This window comes from Dermacentor silvarum, chromosome 5 (assembly GCF_013339745.2).
Source record: "Dermacentor silvarum isolate Dsil-2018 chromosome 5, BIME_Dsil_1.4, whole genome shotgun sequence".
Taxonomy (NCBI): domain Eukaryota; kingdom Metazoa; phylum Arthropoda; class Arachnida; order Ixodida; family Ixodidae; genus Dermacentor; species Dermacentor silvarum.
Window position 1 is genome coordinate 76,459,440 of NC_051158.1, and position 9,862 is coordinate 76,469,301.

A 9,862-nucleotide genomic window follows, 5' to 3' on the forward strand; every position below is an offset into this window, starting at 1 on the left:
ATGGTGCGTGTAACATCTAAACTTCCAATGCCTTCACCAAGTGGCGCCCGCAGTGAGACTGCTCTTTCTCGTCAGCGCTTTGTGGCGTGTTTGCCTCATTTACCGTCTCGTGAAGAAGTCATTCGGTTACTGCATGTGCGCTCTTGCTTGTGGCCGTATGCATAGGACACTGTGTCGTCAGTATGAACTGCGTAGTATTCGCAATCATGCTCCTCTTATTTTCTTCGGCGAGAATGACGGCTTGCCGTGGATGCCGAAGCAGACGAGCAGGATCTGCTCCAAACACTTCGTGAACGGCGGAGTAGCCAATAAAGGAAAAATCAACACCTTAGAAACGCTTCATTTATAGATTTCCAAAAATGCGTTTCTGGGCACGTCGGCCACGAAATGAACGAAATACTCTAAATAGCAGAGCTGCAGTTGGAACATTTCTGTGACCACGCACCGGAATACCTGGCAACGTAGCAAAAACGACTTGTAATCACCGAATGTCGATTTGGGACCGTTCTCATTCAAAAAACGTACGCGGTAGCATAATCTTGGTTTGAGGTAGTTGCAATGCTCCGCAACCTCCCGTCCTGTTTGTGTGTTCTTCGTCTTCGTTTAACTTGCACCGCAGATTTTCCTCCAATCAGTGGTGGTAGCGTGTGCGCTTCCGTTTATGCGTCAAAACCACTTGCTGATATAACAATGCATGCATGTTCTCCGTACCTGCGAGGAAACGTCGTACACTTGTTTCCCTTGCTGAGAGTGACTGACGGCGCCCTCAAGTCGGCGCCGTCGGTCTCCTTCACGTCGTAAACGTGGCCCGCCACATACAGCTTGTCTCCTTTGTCGAGTATAGGCGCACGAAAGTAATTTTCAATGCAGCTTGTCGGCTTAAAGCCGTAAAACAACACACGCAACATTTTGAACGACACGCGCGCGTTGAAACACGTTCAGTCGCTGCCGCGGGGCTCGGAGCGGCCGTCTCAGTGTTTCACATTCCTACCACCATTGGCGCTGCACGGCGTTTTGCCGTATTCGTTTGTAGCGCCCTCTGTTCACTGTACGGAGCCTATACGCAATGGAGCTTTGTCGAAGTAATAATAATAATAAAAATTGCAGGACGCTTAACGTTCGCCTACAAGAGTGGAACGCGATAGCGTTATCGGGCCCTGTTCGGATCGCATTTTTCTTTATGAGTAGGCTTCACTGCAACACAGAACGTGAGAAAGCCAGCTTACAACGACCAAGCTTATACCGATAAAACGACGTCGCATGTAGGCTCCCTAACCTGCCGAGGATACGAACGCCATCTGGATATGATTTTCGCAGTAATCTGGCCGAACACGCCGCTGTTGGAGTGGTAGAAATGCAGCAAAAGGGGTTTGTGCTTGAGTTTCCTCGTTACAGAATTATGTTTTCTCGTACATTCAAATTACAACCCGACGCCACCGTTTCTGTAGGTTATGGTCAAGTCATGCTTTACCATATTTTGATATATTTTACTGTGAGAAATTCAATTTTTGTTCGCTAACACCTTGCGCCAAGCGGAGGGCCGGCGCGGTCGGGGCGGTTCGGAATGATTTTCTCCGCCACGGACGCCGACACCTACGCCGGCGCCGACGCCGATGCCTGATTTTCTGCGACACGGGGTCCTTAACGCGATTGCGTTAATGATAATAATAATAATAATAATAATAATAATAATAATAATAATAATAAAGAATGCGAGATGGGGTCGCGATTGTCTTGGCAACTACGGTAACAAGTGCAAGCCCAGTGGCCTTGGGGTCGCGCTGCTAAGCTCGACGTCGTGGGTTCGATCCCAACCCCAGTGGCCGCATTCGTTGGATGCGAGATGCAAGAACGCTCGTGCATTTAGACTGAGGCGGACGTTACAGAACCCCAAGTGTTCAAAATTAATCCGGACGACTCGCCTCATAATACGACTTGCCTTCATAATTAAATTGTGGTTTTGGCACGCGAAACCCCATAACTGAATTGTTATGTTCCGTATCCAGCTCCATGTAATGCAGTCAAAGCTATAGGTAGCGTCAGCCAGCCAGAAAAAGAAAGAACCAGAAGGAAATGCTCCTCCACTGACCACTTCTGATCGCGTGAGCGTGACGTCGACCAACGATATTAGCTTCAGGTAGTGATTAGCAGCGTAACACTGGGTCAACCGTTAATTTATTCTACGGAATACATTGCCTGCCCTCGGTACCAGTTGCTTAAAATTAACACCAGCCTTTCCCAGGCTGTCCGTAGTTGGTGAAACAGTGTACAGGCACATTTCCTCTTATATAGGTGGCATCGAAATGCAGGCCCCAGCGACCGCTTTTTCTGGGCAACATAAACAGATTTTGAAGGCCATGCTTTTGCTAATTGCATATGCGCCGGAAGCAATTTCGGAACCGGAAAAACGCCACAGACACCATGTTTTGGACACCAAGTCAATCGCGGCTATATATAAAGACGAAGCGCGGAGAGTGATGAAGTTTTCAATTCCGGTGGGGCCGCACAGTCTACGCGAGGCCCGCATATTCTGAAGTTGTATTTGTAAACGCCGAGGCCTATGTGTATGAAGCATGAATGTGCGGGTGGCACAGGATCAGTCGGCTCCACAGCAGTTATAACTTTCTTAACAAGCCACTTTCTTCCTCCGACTCTGTATCAGTCGTTCCCCAAACCTCTTTCTTAGCGTGGAGTAGCAAGCTATAATGTAACGCCGCTCAGGCCGACCTCTTCATCTTTATCCTAATAAAGGTTACCTATCTCTTTCACTTTACATGTAATACTTCATTTATGCTGGTATATATAAAATACGTATCATACGACAAAAATAGCGATATTTCGCATGATTCGACAACCTTTTCCAAGACATAGATTAGTTCCTTTCCGAAATGCGTGGTAAGTAGTTTCAGTATGTCCTCGAAGCAATAGCGTCTCGAACACAGCGTTGCGAACCGAATATATATATCCTGTCCCGGGAAAACGCAGCCGCTGACGACAGAAGCGGCATTGCCTCGTGTGTTGCGTAAGGCCTTCACTTCCTGTTCTCTAGCGACCATTATCTCAGACGAAAGAACTCACGAAACACGGCTCCAAAAAGGCCAACGCAACACTATATGGCTTCCGCCGCTGTCTGCACATTCAGTGAGTGTTACGAAACTGAGCAGTGTACGCTAGCGGCAAGAAACAGTAATGGCCGGACTTGCTTGCGCGCCGATGCAGCTGAGCCGCTGTTTCGTACGAGGACCCTAGGGCGAGCGCCTGTACCGCCGTATGGTCGTCTAACTATAGCGAGAGAACTACGATGCCGGCGGTTGTGGCTGCTGGCGACGCGAGCCAATGAATTAACCCCTCGGGCCGACAATGGCCATTAATGGGCGTTCACGAAAAGACTTCGGCCGTAGTGCCTCGGGAAAACTGAGACGCTATCTCGGCCTGAAGAAGATGAAAAAAAAATCGAAGTGAAGGCGAAGTGAAGGCGACGTCGATGGCGACAGCCGCTGACTGCTAACGAGGGAAGCTTCCCCGCAGTACGTCTTTGCAACTGGTGTAAAGAACTGCGGGCGTGCATTTGCCCGGCCTCTTAGTGGAATCATTTGGAAAATAATTGTGCGCGTTGGTGTCAGGAATGTGCAGCTCGTTCGTGCGAGCACGCATTCGCGTCTGCTGCGTCTTTGTGCGTGTGTTTGAATGCGTGCTTGCGTGTATATAAGTGTGATGTGCGTTTGTGTGCCTACGTGTGTTCGTGTGCGTGTGCCCGCCTGTGCTTACACAGGCGGGCACTTGCATCGGGATAGGAAGATAGAGAGAAGGAAATGAGAGATAAAAGCAGGAAGCCTAGCCAGTGTAATGTCTGGGCAGCTGTCATGCGCTAGGGTATGCGTGTGAATGTAGGAAAGAAAGAATGAAGTAACGAGGTCTGTCTTAGAACTGTTTAGTGGATTAATTATGACGGACGCCATATAGCAGAGGGCTCCGGATGACTGATGGTCACGTGGGGTTTTCAATGTGCACCGAAAGGTTTGTTCACGAGATATTTACTTTTCACCATAATGCTGTCGCCACTCCCGGAAATCAAAATCACTACCTCGTGTTAATCTCCGCAACGCGATAGCCACTAAACTGCCGCTGCCGTGAGAAGAAATGTGTTAGAAGGAAAGACGAAATACACGAAAAAAAGAATAGAATACAAGTTATAAGCACATTCATGATGAAGTGTGCGACATACTTGAAGACGCCCAACCAGCATGACCTTAACCTGGGTGCTATGTTTGCTGGTATACAGTAGCTTGATGTCCCCAGTATAACTTACTATGCCATGCGTTGCAGTGACCGGTGGTTAACGCGATCAGAACGGAAGAAGAACTTCATAATATCGATCCCTACCGCGGATTTCAAAGGATATGGTATATATGCCCTATGACAGTGGGCTTTTGGAGTTTCGTCCTTGTATATCGTCTGCAGGAGAACAGGGAATAGCAGTCAATTTAATCTAAGACGGAGGAGATATTATGCTTTAAAATCTTCGGCCCTCAATACGCAATGCCTAACGGCTTGAAGTGTACCAGAGAGCTGTAAGAATGCCCACATTATACTAATCCATAAGAAGGGAGACGGCAAATAATTGAAGAATTGTAGGCCCACTAGCTTGCTTTCAGTATTGTATAAAATATTCACCAAGGTAATTTCCAATAGAATCAGGTCAACACTTGACTGAACAAAGAGAACAAGCTAGCTTCAGAAAGGAGCATTCTACAATAGATCACATCCATGTCATCGAAATTGAGAAATATGCGGAGTACAATCACCTTGTCTATATGCCTTTCATAGATTATGAAAAGGCATTTGATTCAGTAAGTATGCCAGCAGTCATGGAAGCATTGCGTAATCAAGGAGTACAGGAGGCATATGTGAATATATTGGGAAGTATCTACAAAGATTCTGCAGGTACCTTGATTCTCCACAAGAAAAAGCAGGAAATTACATATCAAGAAAGGGGTCCAGGCAAGGAGACACACTATCTCCAGTGCTATTCACTGCATGCTTAGAAAAAGTATTCAAGTTCATTGACTGGGAAGGCTTAGGAAGTGAGGATCAATGACGAATATCTCAGCAGCCTTCGGTTTGCAGATTGACATTCTCCTTTTCAGCAACAATGGGGACGAATTACAGCAAATGATTGAGGACCTTAACCGAGAAAGTGTCAGAGTGGGGTTGAAGATGAATATGCAGAAGCAAAAAATATGGTCAATAGCCTGGCAAGGGAACCAGAATTCAGGTCGCCAGTCAGCCTCTAGAGTCGGTAAAGGAGTACGTTATCTAGGTCAATTACTAACAGACGACTCTGATCATGAGAAGGAAGTTTACATAAGAATGAAAACTGGGTAGGAGCGCGTACGGCTGGCTTTACCAAATTATGATCGGTAGCTCACCACTGTCGCCGGAAAGAAAAGGGTACAATCATTGCATTCTACCAGAACTAACATATGGGGAAGAAACCTGGAGGTTAACAAAGAGCTCGAGACGAAGTTAAGACCGCACAGAGAGTGATGGAACGAAAAATGTTAGACGTAACTTTAAGAGACAGGAAGAGGGCGTTGCGGATCAGAGAGCAAACAGCAATAGGCGATATTCTTATTGACATTAGGAGAAAAAGATAAGCACGGCAGGCCTTGTAATGCGTAGGTAGATAACCGGTGAACCATTAGAGTTACAGATTACGTGCCACATGATGGGAAACGCAGTCGAGGACGGAAGAAAATTAGGTGAGGTGATGTAATTAGGAAATTTACAGACCCAAGCAGGAATCGGCTAGCACAAAGCTGTGTTAATTGTAGATTGCTGAGAGAGGCCTCCGTTCTACAGTGGACATAAAATAGGCTGCTTATGTTGTAGTTGTTGTTGTTGTTAATAATTATGATGGTGACACCTTCTGCTGCCTCTGCAAGGTTTAGTACTATAACGAGTTTAATAATTGCCGTAACGCTAGTAGGACAGCTCCTCCTCAAGGGGTCATGGGTGAATTTTCTTTTTCCTCAAGCGTTCTGTTAAAGTGGTTTTACTGTATCGTAAGTACCATAGCCAAGGTGCTGTGCCACAACGTTATCATGAGCGGTGCTGCACTTCGACAATGGGTTCAGTATAGAGAATAATGTTACATGCATTGTCTTATATGGAAAGTTTTCTGTTTCGACCATAAATTCTATATGAAAAAGCCGACTCCGGTATTTTAAAGCTTTCTAATTCGTAATGCCGTGAGGTAGGTAAATAAAATTCACGAAGGGCACTGGGGCGAGCATGCTCAAAAGGCAAAAGAAAATGTCCAGAAACCATTGCAAATTGCTAAAGTCAACAATTCTTTCTTACTTTACATGCTGCATAACATCGTGCAATTCGTGAGTCATGAAGCCTTACAGGCACATCAACAGGCATCAAAGTGGCAATGTCGATGGTATCCGCAATGACAAATGATTCCACGACACAGAATATCTCGTTGTAATAACAGCACCCATGCTAAAGCTCTGTAGCGACTCCCCCTATTCCTTTTATTCTGGCGGCAACTTTGTTGCAATGGCTATCCTTCAAGTGACCGCGCTCGATGCTGAGGTGTCTATTGCGGACGGGAGTTTGCCGCCGGTGCTGAGCTCTCTTCAACTCATTCTGCCTTAGCGCAATACGTCAACCACGCGTGCGTACAAATCAGGTGCATCGCCCTCCTCCTCCGCCATGGCGCTTTCTCTCTCCGGTCTTTACTCTCCTCCCGATTTTTTTTTTAGTGCGAGATTGGCCAACGTTCACCCAAAACGGGGGAATTAGAAAGCTGCCGACGACAAAGCTGTCGCTTTAAAATGAATGATACATGCAATTTTGTCAGCACTAACTCGTGAGACTTGGGCTTCAGAGATAACGAAGAAATTTAAGCAAAACTTAGAAGTGCGCAAGGAGCAATGGAAAGGACCAGGATAGCTTTACCGTTAACATATTGCATTCTTCGACGCTATAACAGAGAGAGATAGAGAATTTCTTACAGGAAAAGCGGATAGGGAAGAGCGACGAAAAGCACACGGGGAGCTGGTGCAGAATGAATTGGCGCAAAAGCTAGCAGAAACATGGAATGCACTTTTATACAAAGAAGGATGGCTCTTCATTTGATTCCACTTCATCTAAACTTATTGCCTGCAACAGCAGCAGGTTCTTGTGGTGGACACCTTCTTCTCAAGAACCACTAATTTTTGTCCAGTTAAGCCTATTTCACATGGTGCGGTTTCGGTACGCAAGAACGCTTTGACTAGAAATAAACAGCATCGTCAATTTGTTTTCAAAGTGTTAATGCGCAATAAGCATAATTTAATCAGTTTCACCTCTCGTTTTTCTGATGTGTAATTTTTTTCCTGCAAAGAAACCAATAAACCTTCGATGCGTTGCAGACTTTGTATCCTTATGGAACCTGTATTAACCTTCACTTTAAAATGTAGTTGCTTTTTGCACTTACTTCAGTGCATTGAATTTTTTTTGTTTATGCTGTCAGTAAGTATTCTAAGAAACTACTTCGCCGCAAACATCCCTGCCTTTTCTTGATTCTCTCTCTCTTTCTCCTGTAAAACACACGAAACAATGTGGAAAACAAGAAAACACCTTGTTTTTAAGAACATTTAAAAACTCACTAAACAAAATCAAATCAAAATCGTGCAATGACATCAGCCAGTTGCATCATTTCCTGCGAATGATAACATATTTTCAAGTGCGCGTGGTTCTTGCCTGTCCACAACAAATAAAGTGTGCAGACGTATCACGAGATATTGGCCATGCCCAACAAGACAGAGGCAAAGTTGCTAATGAATTTGTAATTACATGTATTACTGCATAAACTCATAATAATATCTTGTCATTACTGCCTCTATACGATAAATATCTAGCACCTTGCAAGGTATACGAGGACAGCACGGTATTTGTGTATCTGATTCTCCATTTTGTTAGACTGTGAGATGCGGTTGCTTACTGTTTTTATTCCGTGGCAAGATTTATTGGCATGTGTGCGCAGACTCCCCAAAATTCTACACAGCCTAGCCCACATGGACTCAGACTCAGCCAACATTCTACTCAGCCGAGCTTGCTCAGACTCATGTTCACCAAGCTTCTATTTGGGCAGGCTCATATGAATTCAGCCTCATCGGCTGGTCCAAGTCGTAGTGAGCTGATGTTTCAGTGAGTTCACCGACATATGTAGTATGTATACATTACGGGACATTAAAGTTGTGACCACTGCGATGCATATGCAAACATTGCATAGGGGTCCATGTAGTTTCGGATGAAAATAAAGACAATTGTACACATTGAAGTAGCTTTATAGAATTTAATTGACCGACTGCGTGAAAGCTTGGCCTTATGTCGATTCCAACAAGTGCGTTGGATCTGCATCATATTTTTCGCCGATGCTGCTGGCTTATCTTGGTCATTACTGGCTGCCCAGATTTTGCACATTTCAACACAATGTTGAATGACTGTGGTGCTATACATTTCAAAAATGGTTACATCACTGCAAGTACAACAATCAGAACACGATACAAACACATGCGCATAATAAGACGCACATAAATGTTAAATTCATGTGCAGACGGAATCACAGTTCGGCCAAGTTCGCCGCCATCTATTTCAAGAAAAAGCACAGGCTAACAATACATGAGACCACGCATGATCATGCCGCTTGCCGGAATCATGGGCTATAGTAGAAATATGCGACGAACCTAGCAGTTACCTCAAGGTAGCAGCTACGGATGCCGTCGCATTCCGCAGCCTGACACTCAATCATTCAAGTGTGTTCTGTCTGTACTTGTATTTAGATACACTTTTAAAGCGCAGCTGTATATGGCTTGTTTCTAGCGGATCGATGTGCGTAGACTAAAAACGTGGGCTGATCCCGAATATGGTGCAATAACGGGCCAACCTGCGGCGGAGGTGAAGCAGGCTTCAAGCACCCGGCCAACTTGCAAAAATAAGTTTAATATATTGGGTCCTAAATACAACCCGTATCAGATATTAAGCTGATGAGAACAGGTACGACACTTTGACCCGCGTCGGCCATGTCTACGTTTGCACCAGTAGACGTGTAACGCCATCCAGCGTATTGAAACGAGTGCCTACCAATCTGAGTGTCTTCTGTCTCCTGACGTGATGCTCCACGTAGGCTCCTTTCCTCAGTTCTGCTCTGACTGTGAAATGGGCAGACCGCCTGTTGCACGGTCTAAAGAAGAACAGCGTACCTAGCAAGAGCGACGGCGTGAGCAGAAAAGGGAATGGGCGCGGTGGCGGCGGAAGGAGACCACCGATTATGAGAGGGCTGCAGACGCCAAGCGTAAGCGTGCTGCCTGCCACGACCGCGAGGTGGAAAGAAATGCGAACCGTCCATGTGGCCCCTATCCTGCAAACTTAACGTTTCACTGGATCTACGAGAGCGGCAAGCGGGGTGGTTCCGCCAGCATGAGAATGATGGGTAGTACATGGATTTGCCTAAGCCTCGTTCTTCTGGCTTTATACGGCTTTGCGACTTTGTAAACTTCCCATCTTCAACAAAGTACTGTGTAACAAGTAATTAAGCATTATTAAAATTCTTCGACGGCAGGATTCCAACACAGGACCTCGAGCACGTGCTCGATATCCTGGTTTCAATATCGAGCTTCTGTACAGAAGGCCGATATTGAAACCATTATGCCAGGGACGCATGCATCGTCAAGTGGCATAGAACGCCCTTATGAATTTCTCGCGGGCAAGCCAGCGGGTTTCGATTTGGTCCCTCAACAGGCTCAACAGCTGCAATTAGTGGGCATTGTGCGTCTTCGGAGAGTCTTCTGCACTTCGATAAGTATAG

The 9,862-nt window shown here is 45.8% G+C and overlaps 1 pseudogene; it reads right to left on the reverse strand.

Annotated features, from left to right (window-relative positions):
- Nucleotides 1-8,898: 8,898 nt before the first annotated feature.
- Nucleotides 8,899-9,079, reverse strand: LOC119454732 (U2 spliceosomal RNA; annotated as a pseudogene).
- Between the last annotated feature and the right edge of the window lie 783 nt (nt 9,080-9,862).